The 15,755-nt window shown below is 38.5% G+C and overlaps 3 long non-coding RNA genes across 6 annotated transcripts in view; 2 read left to right on the top strand and 1 right to left on the bottom strand.

Annotated features, from left to right (window-relative positions):
• Positions 1 to 2,380, top strand: part of LOC120321410 — a 36,563-nt gene extending 34,183 nt beyond the window's left edge. Inside the window, exons 4-5 of one of the 2 annotated variants that reach the window (XR_005561017.2) lie at positions 1,908 to 1,971; positions 2,034 to 2,380. This is a non-coding gene — a long non-coding RNA (uncharacterized LOC120321410). Of the gene's footprint in view, positions 1 to 1,907 lie in introns of both variants that reach the window. The other variant, XR_005561016.2, reaches the window with a different exon arrangement.
• Positions 1 to 2,719, bottom strand: part of LOC6533582 — a 33,371-nt gene extending 30,652 nt beyond the window's left edge. Inside the window, exon 1 of one of the 2 annotated variants that reach the window (XR_005561012.2) lies at positions 2,390 to 2,719. This is a non-coding gene — a long non-coding RNA (uncharacterized LOC6533582). The remainder of the gene's footprint in view (positions 1 to 2,389) is intronic. The other variant, XR_005561013.2, reaches the window with a different exon arrangement.
• A 193-nt stretch (positions 2,720 to 2,912) lies between these two features.
• On the top strand, positions 2,913 to 9,049 carry LOC120321409. Of its 2 annotated transcripts, none has more exons than XR_005561015.2 (3): positions 2,913 to 5,597; positions 5,950 to 6,122; positions 6,607 to 9,049. It is a non-coding gene; the product is annotated as an uncharacterized LOC120321409 (long non-coding RNA). The 2 variants fall into 2 exon arrangements; XR_005561014.2 differs by having other exon boundaries at positions 2,917 to 3,178; positions 5,438 to 6,122; positions 6,607 to 9,048.
• Positions 9,050 to 15,755: the final 6,706 nt, after the last annotated feature.

The following is a 15,755-nucleotide window of genomic DNA, read 5'->3' as shown; positions in this document are numbered from 1 at the left end:
CTCGATGGGCACTAAGTTAGAAAAAAATATAACTTCAGCTAGAAAAATATCTCAAAATTAGAAAGCGAAAGCAATTTTATGTTAAAAACCAAAAGACAATTAGCATAAAACAAGATTGGATCAATTCAAATTTAAAACCTATTCACACAGTCTTTGCCATTATTAGCTGATTGTCATTTAATGAAGCTGAGAATATTTGCAATTAAATGGTTTAGTGCTCAAGCATAAAATCTAGGAAATCGTTAATATGAATCATTGAATCAATCAACGTTGTCGTTTCTAGTGTACAAAGTGCAAAGACGGCCAATCAGATTGAAACAGATATAGCTAGAGCAACCATCGGACCAGTTCGCTGCCAGCAAAATAATTTGTAAATGTCAGAGCATTTTGACAGTTTGCGGTGATGTTTTTCAAATTACAATTTACAACAGCAACGACAAACAACAAGCATGCGGCAAAAAGTTAAGCCGAAAAAAAATAAATATAAATATATAAAATGATCCGGAGATTTTGTGCATTTCAGCTTTTTTCGGCAACTTTTCGCATGCTTTCTTTTGGGGGCAAGGGTTTTTTATTTTAATTCCACCAAACATAGAAAATGCTGCTGTGGGTATGGCAAAGTTTATGTAGCCTGTGTTTTAATTAAACGACAATATTTTTTTTGCACACCCAAATCCCGATGAAAGTCAACTCCCATGGATTATTTACACCAAAATGTTCATAAATAATCAAAGGGGAAAAAATACAACTCTATTAATGCCGGGGCTTTACAGCGAAACCAAATCTCGTAGGTCAACTTTTATTTATATTTTATGATCAGATACTCCCCAGTTCCTCGCCATGATGCATGGATTTTTTTTTTCATAGTTTTAAACAAAACGCCGAACTGTTAACGACGCGCAGGCCCATAACTCGGGACATAAATTTGATGTTTGATTTTCATGGCCCGGGCCGGTCAACAACTTGGGAAAAACTTTAAGCCTCAACTTCGGGCGGAGTTGTGCTCTTTAACGACTGGGCAGATGGCTAATCTGTTAATCTGTTAATGCGAGAAGAGCGCGCTGAGTAGTAGTGAGTGAAAGGTAAGCCACACTTTCACCCGATCTAAAAAGAGTCGCAACTTGTTGGGCTTTTAATTTAATTAGCCAAGCAGCTTGTGACCCAAAACTAATCAAACCTGGTTTACTCGGGGTGTGGTCGTCTATCGGTCAGCTTGCAAAGGAGAACAAAGGTATAGCTATGTACTAGACTTGCCCAGAGGGGGGGATCAAAATGAACTTCCAGGTGGATTAGGGACAGAGAAGGTAGCGGTAGAGAAGGGTTCTTGGCAAATGGCAAACAAATGCGATAATAGTTGGCAAACTCGGTGGATAGACGGCCAGCAAAAACCTACAGCACAACAACAATGAAATTGAAGAAAATTACACTAAATTGGCTTCAATTATTGTATTAATTTGGGTTCCGTGTTGCTTTCCGGCTTATCCCTTTTGGCCCGTTTTTCCTGACTCTTTTTTTTGTCTGGTCTCTACTCTACTCTATAAGTAGTCTCGCCAGTGTGGCCCCGATCTGCAAGCAAACATTTTGCTTTTCTAACTTGACGCTGGCATCTTGATGAGCCACTTCTTCGTTTCCCCTTAGTTGACTTAGTTGAGTTATTCCAAGGCGAAATTATATTAGACAGCTCGCAAAAGGTTGCAATGTGTTTGCTGCTGCTGTTGCAGAATCGAAAAAAGCCAGTGAGTGACATTGAAAAGGGATATTGTCACATTTTATTTAGATGCTTTCATTTGCTCGAAGAAAAATATATATATTTTATATATTAAAGAATATAATAACGTTTGTAAAGTAGTATATCCACATAATCATTTGCATCATTTAACTCGCTTATTTTTCCCTCTGTATTGCAGTTGTTGCAGTCGGGCAGGAAGCCTCGTCTTGACTTGGCCAAGAGGAAACTGGCGATTATAGTTCGTAAGCCCGTAGATGCGAGTATGTGACTTTCTGGAGCCAAGTCGTATTTTTTTTCTTTGCAGAAATAAGAGAGGCAGCCGGAAGAACTTCATTGCTTGTCATCTGCTAGGAGTCTGTTTTTCTTACTCCACCCTTTTGCTTTTCCTACAGGTACATTTTTTTCTACTTTGCTGATTAATCGTATGTGCATATAATTAATTAAATTTTTAGTTCTACAAAACAAAAGATCACAGGTATTTTATTCTGACATAATAATTTGAATAAAATGTGGCTTTAAGAATTTCCTAATAATTATTTTTATTATATATTTTTTTGTTTGTCAATAATTTCCTAAATATTACTCTGAATGCAAAACACTTTTCCCTGCATAATAAGAATTTTTTCTTTACCAAATTTGTACTAAATATCCACAACTCACCAAGAAATTGCAGGCCCAAAAATTCATTGGCCAACACACAGACACTCGGTGGCACAAACACAAGCACTCAAGTACACTGCCGGAAAATGTATAAGTTAATTTTGGCGAACATCTAATATTCTCTGCAACTCAGAACGTTGGCGCACAGAAAAAACACATAAATGGTGATAAAGTTATTACAAGTTAGGAGAAGAACGTAGGACACGTGGGCGGTCACGAGTTCGTTTCCCAGAAGAATCGCTTCCATTCGATTCTCCGGAGAATTGCTGGCTAACTGTTCTTTTGGGGCAACCCGAGCGGCTTCAAAGCCGAATAGCGAATGCGGCAATTGGCAACTGGCGGCTAAAAAAGCCACTCGCACCGCAGCAACAATCGCAACGTCGGCGTCGACGGCAACTTTTGGTAGGCAGAAAAAAACGTCGTAAAATCGCACATATAAATATATATGTGTATGCATTTGCCCTCTCCCTCTGACCCCATATGCGCCTCTCTTTCTTCAGACTGCAACTGTGTGTGTTTGCGAAATGCATTTCTGCAGCAGCTGCAGTCAACATGTTGCTGGTGTGCTTTTGTGGCTTTGTAGCCCACCACAAGTCCGAGAACCCACCACACTCGATTGTAGTATTCGTATCCGTGTGTTTTTGTATCTGTGAGTTTCGCACAGTATCTGTGTATCTGTGTGTGGGCTTGCACGTGTTTCGCCAAAGGATTACCACTGAGAACCTAGAATCCGAAGCTCAGCTGTTGTTGTTGGCCAAGTGCACTGAACAAAATATCACACCATATGATGTATGATTTGATTATTTTGAATTCCCAATTGATATATTAAAATATTTAAATCTTCTGAATAATTTTTTGTAAATTATGACCCTATAACTTTACAATATGCCAAATTAATGAATTTTTTCTCTCTCTCATAATTGTCCGAATCCCGTCGGGTTTTTATTACAAGGGCTTGACACAAGTGCACACTGTTAAGCGGATTGATAAGAAAAGTGTCGAAAATAGACTGCATTTGCTTCCAGTGTAATGTTGGCCGTGTTGCTTTTGCCGTTTGTGGGCTTGTCGCCTGACTGACATTTCCTTTTGATGCGCCTACGTGCCCGCTTTGGCATATGCATTAGTTGGCCCCCACAGGGGCGGTCGAAGGGAGTGGAAGCGGGGGCGGGGCAACTCCAATGATCGAACGTGACATTTTAGCCCCACACAACACAACATACAACGTACGACTCAACGCAGAACTCAGAAGGCCCAGAACACTTGGCTCAAAACTCAAAAGTCTTGCGCATGACGCAGCTGGCGGAAAAGGGGCAAAAAAAAGGGAAAAGTGGGCGAAAAACAAACGACTTGAGTGAGTTTTTCCCGCCTTGAGTCTGTATATTCTCACAGTCAATTGCATTGTTTTTGTTCAGCCGCTAATTGTGGGTGTTGTTCTTGTTTCGGTGATGCAACCATTAGGCGAACAATTTGCGCGGCTATCATGGCTGCAAATGCATGTCAGATGAGTCTATCAAGGTGCAATATTGAAATTAACATAATGAAAACTATAACTATAATCGAAGCCCAGCACCTGTTATTAGTAACTTCAAGTGGATTCAAATTAAATTATCAATTACTTGAGTTACTTTGTACCTATTTTATGTGTATTGTATAGTTATATTTCTCAAAAGCCATTAAATTGCTTAGAACCTTGCTTGTTAGAGATTCTTCTAACAAGACCTTAATTGCTCTTGTTGCACAGCAGGCAAGATTCTCAATGACTGACATCTCCTGAGGAGCAGGAAGACGCCCTCTCACCTGAAAAAAAAAGGAAAAAACCGAGCTAATTACGATGCACACACCTCGGGTCACAAAGGCAACACTTGCTGTGCCCTTTTATCTTTATGACATAATCTCCGCGCCCAGATGACCGCAAAGTACGGCTAGAAATTCTATTCTTCGCCGCTCATCGTTGGGCATTTCGATTCTTTTCCCACTAATCAACAGGGATTTTCCCTCAACTCAGCGGCAATTTATGGACAACGAGGGGCGCAAGCACATGTTCCATTCGGATGCGAACAAAGAGACAGATGCAGATACACAGATACGGATCGGGTTTTTAGGGATCGCTGCGTATTTATTACATCACAGTCAGTCAGAAGGTGGAATAAGTGAAAGAGGAAGCAAGAGGCAGAAAAAACGAAATAAAACGAAAAGAACAGAAGGGGTGAAGCAACAGCAGCAGCAGCAGGAATCACAGAACTCTGCTGTTCGACGGTTGAAAACCGAAAGTGCCATGAGGTAGTAGTAGCCTATAGACCTACATAAAGCAGGGTCACCCGATAACAACAGGATAAACGATGAGAAGAGGGGGCATTGTTTCGCTTTCATTCAGACTCGCAATCGGAATCGCTTTGAGATTCAGATTCAGATTCAGATTCATTTACGTTCAGATACCGATTCCAGGCCCAGGCACAATTCCGATCCCCCGAGAAAGGAAGCCAAAGGCGACCAGCAATAAATCAAAGACATAAAGTTGAATGCACCGGGGCAAAAAGGGAAAAAAGGCAGCAAAGAGGCTAAGGCGGATGCAAAGTCGTCACCAGCTCGTTGGGAACCTGAAGACGCGAACCTTGAGAACCTTCAACTCGACTCGTAGTGGTCGTGGTCCTACCTCAATGAGGGATCTTCAGCCACAAATCTGAATGGGGATAACAAAAAAATACAAAAAAAAAAATAAAATTATAAAAAACAGAAATCAAAAAGGAAGCAAGACCATGTGACGTTTGTTTTGAGAAAACGTCAGCTGAGCGAAAAGGGAGCTCTTGGCAATCTGGGGTTACTTTTTGCCAAAAGGGTTCTTCTTTGGACATTGCTTTTATTTTTGGAGAGCAGGGCGACTGGGGAAAAAATGGCATAATTTGCTTAAGGAAACTTTTCCAATTTATAAATGACAAACAGAAAAAGCGAGCATAATGAGGAAAACTTGGAAGTGAACGGCGTTTTTCCCCCGCCCCACGCAACAGCTTTTCATCTAAAAAGACATTTTCTCGTTTTTTCTAATTAAAGTGCCTGGAGATTTGCATAAAAGAAGGGCTACCGAGGAATCGTCGTTGAGCGGAAAAAAGGAGCAAACGTTTAAGCATTAATCAAAAAATCAGCTGAAAATTAAAAACGAATCCCAAAGATGCGGGGGTAAAAGGACTGGTGGAGTGGCAAAAAGCAAAAGGTACGAGAGCAAAGCAAAAGGATAAAAGTGTGCTGATGAAGCGATGGTTAAAAGTCCGAGGCAAAAAGTACGGCAAAAAGAAAGGATTGTCTGGCGCTTCTGGGTTCTTTTACAAACTGGTAGTTGGGGTTGAACAGTGGGTGGTAACCCCTACCACGGTGGTACTTAAAGTTGGTAAGAACAGATTTAAGAATAGGCACATAAGAGTATTTACCACTAATGGCAAAAGTTTTAAGCCGAAAAACACGGATTATTTGTATGCTTTCTTTGCCAACAAAGTTTTTCGGGATAAGCTCAACTAATTAAACGCAGAAAGGATATTAAACAAATAGATTTCCATTATTTTTTTCAGCAACTGAAAACCCAACTGGAGTTTGGGAAAGTTTCAATTAATTTTGTGCCTCTCCTACATGAGTTTCTCAATTTGGGTCACCTTTTGGCCACATGTATCCCCACAAGCATTGCCTGCAAAAGATGCAGATACAGATATATGTATATATGGGATGCAGCAACGCCCAGACACGTGTAAGCCGTATTTTACCCCCTCGAGAATCGCCTTTATAAATATATATATATATTTATATATACATACAGGTGTATGTGTATGTGTGTACATGAAAACACATTTCACTTGCTATTATTTGGGTTGGTTTTTTGTTGCTGCCGCTGCTGTTTGTGTACGAAAATTTTTCGTTGTCTTCTTATTTTCGGTTGTTTTTAATGATGAGACTGGGAGTGGGTTTTTCGGTTCCCGTCAGTCCAGTTCGGAATCAACAGCGATGAAGCTGCCAATCTGCACTTCAGTGCACTCCATAGCCTACCCTCCGCCCCCCACTTTTTCCACCCAAGTCAACCGCAAACACTGAGAAATATTAAATTTTAGGGGGAAATCCACTTTAAAAGAATTATAATTTTATTTAGAATTTTTTTGGAACTAGCAGTGTGTGTTCAATTGAAACTGCTTTGAAGGGAGCTTTTATTTGTAGTAATTTATAAATTGTGATTTCAGCCAATGTTCCGTGATTTCTCTCAGTGAAAATTACCACTGACAATAACTGAGGAAAGGATGAAAGTGCGGTTGAGGCAGAGGAGGATGCCGAATGATGTGGATGTGAATGCGAATGCGAAATTCTTGCAGTGGGTCGGCGGTTGGTTAAGTGGTCCTTGATAAGCGGCTGCCAGCTTAAAACCGTAATGCGCTTTACCAACTTCACTTCACTTCAGCCCGTGTATATATGTATATATATATTTTGGTGTGCGCCGATACATATAACTATACGTAGTATAAAAACCAAAAAAAAAATAAACTCTTTGCGCTGCTGATGAAATATCAATATTGAAGCAGAGGAAATTTTAATTCGATAGTCGTGAGAGACAAGCTGGCAAAAAAAAAACAAAATAAAAAAGAAAAACAAGGAAGAAATATAAAAGGAGATTGCATGCACTGCTGTTCAGTTAGTGGAAGCGTTAAAAATGCCACTGATTTCGCCGATCTCTGTTGCAGTCTTTTCATTATTTATTTAATGGCATACAGGTGCATTTGCAACTGGATTCGTATGTTTTCCCATTAAGAAATGAAGAGAAAAGCGGAGGGATTTATATATTTAAAAGCGCTCTTGTAAGCAGTAAAATGCTTTTGCATACACTCATGTAAATTGAAATTTGTAAATGGCAAATGTTTTTTGTAATTGGAACAATTATTTCGCGTTTGTCAATAAAGTGCTATTCTTCATTCAATTAAACAGCATTCATGAACCAAAAATGCAATCTAGATTTAATTAAAATAATTCCAATCTAAATGGAAACGATGTTTTTTTCATCAACATAAATTAATTTGTTGTGTTATTTTGCCATTTGATATACATAAGTGGATCGGATTATATATTTCATATATAATGCAATGTAGTTTGGTTGGTTTTCTTGTTAGCAAAGAAAAATTAAATTTAATATATATAATATTCAGATTTTGTTATCAATTAATATTGTAAGTGTTTAAAATAGTTGAGTGATTAAAATAGAAACCAAAGTAGCAAAGATAGTTTTGAACTCAAACATTGAAAAAGTGTCTAATTTATTTAACACATTGCTTTATTAACAAGTTGTAGCTTTTATGTAAAATAGCCAAATCTTTTATTTGTATTAATTAAGCAGATGTGATTTGAAAAATGTTGTGCCAAAGTTGAGAACTCAAAAGCATTCTGTTTACTTAACAATTTGCCAGAAATAAACGTGTCGCTTAAAACTTACTTGTTGTGTTGACCCAACAAATGCACGGCAAACTTTGTCCAGAGCGTGGTTCTCTTTTTGCGGTCCAAAGCGAAAGTTGTTACAGTTTGTTAAGTTGCAATTTATGTTTCAGTTTTATAATATAATTTATACACAAAGTTGTATACACGGTTGGCGTCGATATGTAGTTTGGCTATGGATGTGAGATGTGGGGTATGGGGGGAAAAACTTCACCCGACTAAAAGTCAATGTCACATGACACGCGCACGATTCACCAACACTGAGGCACTTTCGAGGCTTTACAGTTAGTGGCTAACAAGTTGAGAGCCACCAACTAGCAACTGGCTCACTGACTGGCTGGTCGGTCAGGAGTTCCAGGCCAGTTCCAGTTCCAGTTCCCGGCCAGACAATAAAATTTGCGCCATAAATCAATGCAGCTCTCTGCAAGTTTGCTGGCCGTCTCGTCGTTTCGTCGTGGTTCCGCTGCAAAAAGTCTGCAAGTGTCACACTGGCAGCAACTGCAAATGCAATAGCAACAACTGGATTCTGGCTTTTAGACCGAGTTATGTTGTGTATGGCTGATCTTGGCCAGTCTGCTGATGACTAAGATTTATTCGTGGCAACTGGCAACTGGCCACTGGTTACTGGCCACTGGCAACTGGCGACATCGGCTGCTGGCGGGTAACTGCACAAGGCCGACTGGCAGGATGAACCACGGAGCCTGTCCCGGCTGAAAATCACCAATGTTTTACCATCTCTCATCCGAAACAAGGGGGTGGCATTGGCCGTGGCCGTGGCAGAAACACGCAAAAAACAACTGAAAAATAAATAAAAATCAGCGGGAATATACCTATATATATATACATACATATATATATATATACACTCATACGTATGCAAATTAAAAGGGAGTTGGAAATAAAAATGGAGCAGCAGCCATCAACCGCAGAACGCCGACTGCGCTGCCCTTTGCAATTTTTTCTAATGAACCGCGATTTGCGCTCAAGCAAAAAAAAAGCGGGGAAATGCCGTCCGATTTTCAGAGATATTCCTATACTTTTTACCCCGCTTCAAATGGAGTTACTTTTTGAGTCAAAGAAGCGAGGACGATGTATTATGGTCCACAGTTACTTATAGCTTTTTTTAAGTATATTTTATGATTACATGTTAAAATTTGTAGAGCGCTATCTATCACTTTCCATTTGACATTACTTTTAGTTTAAATTTATTCAAAGCCATAGCCAGCTTAATTTACATATATACATTTTGCAGGCTTCAAACAGTTATTTATAAAATTATATCCGAAAACATTTTGGAGCTTATACTAACGTTGATTTCTATCTGCATTTTGTTTTGGCTTGGAAGTTGCGTTCTAGCTTTGTTTTGAGTGAATAACAAAGACGTTCAAGGCTTCGGTACATTTTTTGCGCTTACTTTTTGAGTTGAAATGTTGAGCCAAAAGGAAAGTAAATCAAAGCGGCGGTAAAAAAAATTTACCTAGCAACAAAACTCACCAATACCAACCACCCACCCTTCGCCCGAAAACAGCCCATGCCACCCCCTATTTTATATACAATTTATGTGCACGCAAAAAAACAGAAAAAAAAAAATGGGAAACAAGGAAAATAGAGAAATCAACATTTGAGCCACCCTGAAAATTGAGGGTGAATATACGGCCCACAGAACCGCCGGCATTTGGCCAAGAAGAAGAAGAGCCGGCCAAGGCGGCGGCAGCGGAAAAAAAAGTGCTAAAAATCCAATATGGCCACAATTTGCCAAGCGAGATAGAGATGAAGGCAGGCGGAGAGAGTGAGAGAGAGCGATAGAGCAAAAAAATTTGTACATGAAAATGTACTCGGGAGGTTTTTCCTACTTTTTTCTCCCGCTCCTTAAATTTTTTTCTTGCATTTTTTCCCAGTCGTTTTAATATTATTTGCCTTGGCAACGCAGAGAGACGAACTAAGTAAGTGGGCGGTGGGGTGGGTGGCTGCCGGGGGGCTGCCGGGGGTGGTGAGTGGGTGGTGGGTGGCTGTGGCGGCAGCAAGAAAGTGTGCGGGAAAAAAAAAACTCCGCCCCCTTTTTAAGACGAGCGTCTGCGCGAAGGTAAAGTCGAAACGCTGGCAGAACGCCAGCAGAATCACCCACAGTGAGAGAGACAGAGGGAGCGAAAAAGAGAGAGCTCTCACTCACACAGATGGCAGACGATGGCGCACACCAGCAAAGAAATACCCCACACAGATACTCACACACACGCAAACACTCAAAAGGGGCGCCCATACGCGCGCACTTTGCCACTCAGAATGAGTAATTAAATGCTTATTAACGGCTCGCTGAGTTTTTTTTCGCTAGTCGCGCGCTATAATTAAACTCAGTACTGAGTGGAAGTGTTTCGCAGTATTTCGTAATTGCAACCCCTCCGCATAGATATATATATATATAAATATGTATAGTGTTCTGTAGAAAAAAACCCAACCCCCTAATATCGCCAGATGCAGTTTTGCGGCTTTTTGCAGTTCCTTCGTCACAGATACCGCCTTCATCTCGCTGCCATTTTGAAAACGTTATTGAGTCATAGGTAATAGGAAAATCTATGGGTTGGGTTGGGGTACATTTACAAGAAATCTATAATCTATGCAGGAGACGGAAAATAAATGGGGATAAACACGACAGCTATTAACTATACTTTATAAGGTTAAGAAAATGTAGATTTTTCAAAAGCATTAAAACTGTTGTATTGTAATCAAGATAATACAAATTTAAGAATGAGTCAGAATGTAAGTATGTATGTATGTAATGAGTATTTTTTATAAAATATTTTATTTAGGCATTGTTTTGACCAACAGAAACATTTTTGTCATATTAAATGATAAGATGTTATATTGTTAAATTTTAGTTGTTATCTTGGTTTGCTTTTTTACCAAATAAAAACACAAAAATCATGACAACTTATTATATTTCAATCATCCACAGAGTTCAACAACCCGGTTTTTTTTTATCAAGCTGTAAATGCGACAAACTACTAAAATAATCTGTCCGCCAAACTTAGCCCATTTAATCTAAGCTTGCTCATTTGTTTTGAATCGAATTGTTTAATTTTAGTTTTGTATGTGACACATCTTTAACGAGGGTGCCATTCCACATGGACACACCCAAAAACGTAATAATTATTCGGCCTATCAAATCCGAATAGTTTTTGGCGGCAATTAAAATCGCTTTATAATGGAAACGTATAAATAAATGCATAAAATGTATTTAATTAAGTTAATTGATTCTGGTCGAAATTGAACGCTTATTTTGCGGCTCATTAAAATGCCATTAAAATTAGTTTTTCGTTTAAATTAGTTTTTGTGTTATTTTAGACTGGGTTCAAAGGGCCCGTTTTGGCCACAGGCTTTATTTAGTATGCGGCATTTATTATTCAATTAGAAATATTATTATGTGGATTTGGATTTTATGCCGAGAGAATTAGGGGATATTTTATGGCTAATTTATTTTGCAGGTAATGCCAAATGAAATATAATTGTGTACATGTTGTGCATGGGGAATATTGATTTTATGCGTAAATGTGTTTATATTCCGTAGAAATACATTTTAAATCAATTTTCCGCTTTCCACTCACCTCTTAAATTCCATGTGAAAGCCATAAAAATTCCCTGTGCTTAATTAAGCATCAATGCGAGCACTTAATTTTCCTTTCGGCCCTTTGCCACTGAAATACCATTCGAATTCCGTTTGAATGACTCATTATCAATTGTCCTTTTTGCCGCCGAAAGACATTACACAGATTTCCACAAAGAATTGAAACTCTTAAGGAGGCACACAAACGCACAACGAATCGAGAATTTAGGAAAATTTATACTTTCATCCAGGAAAACCCTTTTTTTCCCCCAGCACTCTTGCCACAATTATTTTGCGTGTTTTCTCTGGCCGATTTCCTCTCAGTTGTTTCGGCTTTTCTCTCACTGTTCAAGGCGAGTGACGCGGGCAAACTGTCGCTAGAAATGTGGAAAGTTGGCATCAATTTTTGGAGGACTAACAACAAGACAGAGGCCGAAAGCTGCGTGCCATAATTCTCCCTTCGCCGCTCAAAACTTGTTCAAATTCAAATTGGTTAAGCGAAAAGGGTTGAGGCAAGGGGTTTTCATTAGAATGGGTTGAACGAGAGAGTTTTGTTTTTGCGGGGGGTTGGTTGGTAGCCACTTCCAAACACCAAAACGCGTAAAACAATAACACAAAATGCGTCACGCACAACAGAAGCAGGACTCTTGGTCGCGAGTCCTTTGGAAAAGTGCGTCATGGCCTGAAGAGCACTCTTGATGGTTAAAATCGTCGCTGTGTGCGTGTGGTTGTGTGTGTTTGTGTGTGTGTATGAGTGCCAGAGAGTGTGGTCAGCGGGGAAGTGTCAAACGTTTAAAGGGTTAGAGGTAAGGGTTGACATTCCCGTTGGGGGTGCAGCAGGGGGATGCAAAGTGCCACAGGAAGCGACTAAGTGCCAGGCAGATGCACAATATGTGGGTTGGGTTAATGTCCTTGTACAGTGGACGCCTTTAAAATGAGTTTCGAATAGGATGGGAATAATGGGATTGAATAATGTAAAACTACATTAAAAAGCTCACCAACCTTACAAAGATAACTACTAAGAATATTGAAAGAGTTTAACTTCGTTGCACTGGACTAGTTTTTCAATAAATGTATCAGAAATTGTATAATTAGGCTTAATAGAAAACAAAAAACCAGAGCATAAACACAAAAAAATACTTTTTGTTTTATTAAAACAATGAGTACATACCTACATACGTATTTTACTAAATCTTCAAAACACAAATAAAACAGTCATTTGGTAAATAATAATATATTTTTGTTTTAATTTTTATGCAAATTCACCTTTTAAATATCTTCCACTGTAAAAGACGTTCAATGAAAAGAGCCAAAGCTTATTTACCCAGTAAATCTGTTTGAGCTTGTTAAAAATTGAAAACAACTCTGGTGAATTTGTAGCCTGCGGTGATATATATTTTTCTAAGCATAGCTGTGATCATTGATCATCTGCTGTATTTTTCTTCCTACAGCCATATAATGAGAAACCAGTTCTACAATCGCAGATAAATAAAGGGTTAACTAAGGGTTGGGTTTTAAGGGTATTAAGCTAGAAACGTGGTCGCGGTTAGGTCAGAAAACTTCAAACTTGAATACGTGCAACGCAGCAGTGACGTAATGCGAATTTACAAAAGGGGATTCTGAAATACTTAAATCAAAGAAACCGATTACCTATCTTCTTTGAAATTTATATTAATACTTTTGACTTACACATAGTCACAATAAATGTAAAACTCACTCAGCGACTGAAAGGGGAAATGAATACCACAATTCACTCGCTGGCGATGTTTGCGATGTTTTCGCGTTGAGTCACTTGCTCGGTTTTTAGACTCCGCCCCTTTTTGTATTGTTTTGCTGGCAGACTCAGTCGCTGTGCGATGTTTTCGTTTTGAGTGAAAACGAACTGGTGCGATGTTTGCTTTCAGAAAAGAGGGGAATTTTCAGAGTCTACGTTTTGTTACCAAACAGATTTTTCGATGTTTTTCTATTTTGTGTTACTGTTCCCACTGAAGGGGAACTGTACCCACGTCCTTGAAGCCTTGATAGAAAACATCGCTTAGCGCCTTGGGGGATGAAATCTCAGCTAAAAATATCCGTGATTTTGGTTATTGTCGGTACTAAAGAGAATAAATAATTTTTTAATTTCTTTTAGTATATACAATTTAATATTTATTCGTAACGTTCATAGCTGATTTTCCTTTACTTAGAAATGTTAGAGTTCCTGCTTCGTCGGACTTTAAATCCTTTTAGTGGTATCGCATAGCATAAATTAAAAAACTGCTTTGTAATTGCTGACTGAAATTAACATAATTGATGTGCATGCCCCCAGAGATATTCTGTCTCTCGGTTGGATTTGCCCCCATGAATGGCCCACAAAAGCCCAGCAGGTGGTCGTTGATTCTTTCCGTTGGAAGAAGAAAACAGCAGGAGAAAATTCGCATTGATTCTCATTTGCCTTGTTTACTCCCACGACTGCCAAATCCAATAAGCATTGAACAAATTTGCAATATGCGAATCTGCTGCATCACTCCCGTTTAATTGATTTTATGTGCCGCGTGTTTTCTCTGTTGCAGGAAATTGCCATTAAAGTGTCGGGCATCGGAAAATGGAAATTGATTCGCATTTGGCCATTCACCCTCTAGGGGTTACACACGTTTGGACTTTAAAATTAAGCATTTATGTAGTAACTTGTAAAGTGTTAAACTTGCTTCATTTGTGATGTCAGAAATAGAAGTTTGAGATTTATATCTACTTTTTTTTGGAGATATTTAAACTTTTTTACGATTTTCTTCTAAATATATATTTTATTGGAAAACATTTTCTAAGGTCTATTAACTAATAGTAAAATGCTCAAACAGTAAAGAAGATGTTCAGAAGTTTCGAAAAAAATCTTTAATATCTTGTCTATGTGTCCTTTAAAGCGACATCTATCGGATTTATCGGAAACAAAGAAATCCATGCTCTAGTGGCAAATAATGTCGGTAGAATTTTATTTGAAGGACATTAGAAAGTGGTGTGGAACTTTGCTAGCGCGGCACAGTGGTTTTAAAATATATCAAATATTAAAAGCCTTTGGTGATTCGACCTCCTTAACCTTTAGTCATATTGGAATCCGATTTGTCCCACCAATAAGAAAAATTGTTTGGAATTTGCCTTTTCATCTTCTCTATTTATTTTGTCCATAAAGACATCTTAAATATTATAAATATATTACATTAATTAATAAAATTAAAAATTTGTACAAGATTTGTTCTATACTAGTTACATAGTTTTAATTTTACTCATATATGTATGTATTATCAGTTTTCTCACAATTTTGTTGTCTTTTATGCTATCTTTACTATTGTAACTTGAAAATGTTAGTAGCTTTAGTAAGAACAACAATTGGTTTAATGTTTTTTAGTTAATTTGTACTACGTATTGTAAGCTATTACATAACATGTGCCGCTGCATATTCATAATATAACGCTTCATTAAGTTTTGCAAACGTAATCCCTTAGTTTTCCGCTGCCGTATCCTGTATCCTGTAGCTACGCCATCCATTGCCTTTACCGTTAATCAAGTGGATATGAAATCCGCAAAAACAAATGAACCGTTATCAATTGCGTAACGGCTGCTCGTCCTTGCACAATTTTCGCAATTAAACGCGACCATGCAAATGCCAGGATCAAGATAGAAAGGCAGCGATAGGTCGTAAAGGGGTTGAAGGTCCTTGCTGAGTGCGTTTCTCTAAGATGCATCCAAAGGTTGTTGAACTCCTCGGGTCGCGGCATATCCGCAACGGTTTTCTATCTTCCAGGAAAGTGTCCGACGCGATCCGATCTCAACTCCTTTTTACGGCTAGGGGCTAAGTATACATTTGATACATTTTGTCTGTGGGGTGAAAGGGTACAAGTTCTAGATCATTGTCTGTGGGGTGAAAGGGTACGAATTTTAGATCATTCGATACTTTAAGACGCTCTGAAGATTCACTTTCAAATGTGGTGCAGAGTAGTGTTGTTATATTATTTATTCTTAAGGCTGAGTCATTATACAAATTTTTTGCTAAATCATATTTTTTGCAAAGAAATGATATATTTTCGTAGTCAACAACAAGATATATTGATGTTTATTATTATTATCATTATCTTTTACACATTTTATGTCAAGGTAATGTTCACACTAGATATATTTTATGAGCTAAGAATTCTACGAATTCAAACATTCACTTTATCACTGCAATTTCGATATGTCTTTTAACTTTATGATGGTCGACAGTCCTCCAAGAGCACGGTATTAAGTTCCTACGACTGAATAGGAACGTAGGAACTCTATACCTCGCTGATGGTAAAAAGA

This window comes from Drosophila yakuba, chromosome 3L, assembly GCF_016746365.2.
Source record: "Drosophila yakuba strain Tai18E2 chromosome 3L, Prin_Dyak_Tai18E2_2.1, whole genome shotgun sequence".
NCBI classification, from domain to species: domain Eukaryota; kingdom Metazoa; phylum Arthropoda; class Insecta; order Diptera; family Drosophilidae; genus Drosophila; species Drosophila yakuba.
This window is presented reverse-complemented; position numbering and strand designations above follow the sequence as displayed.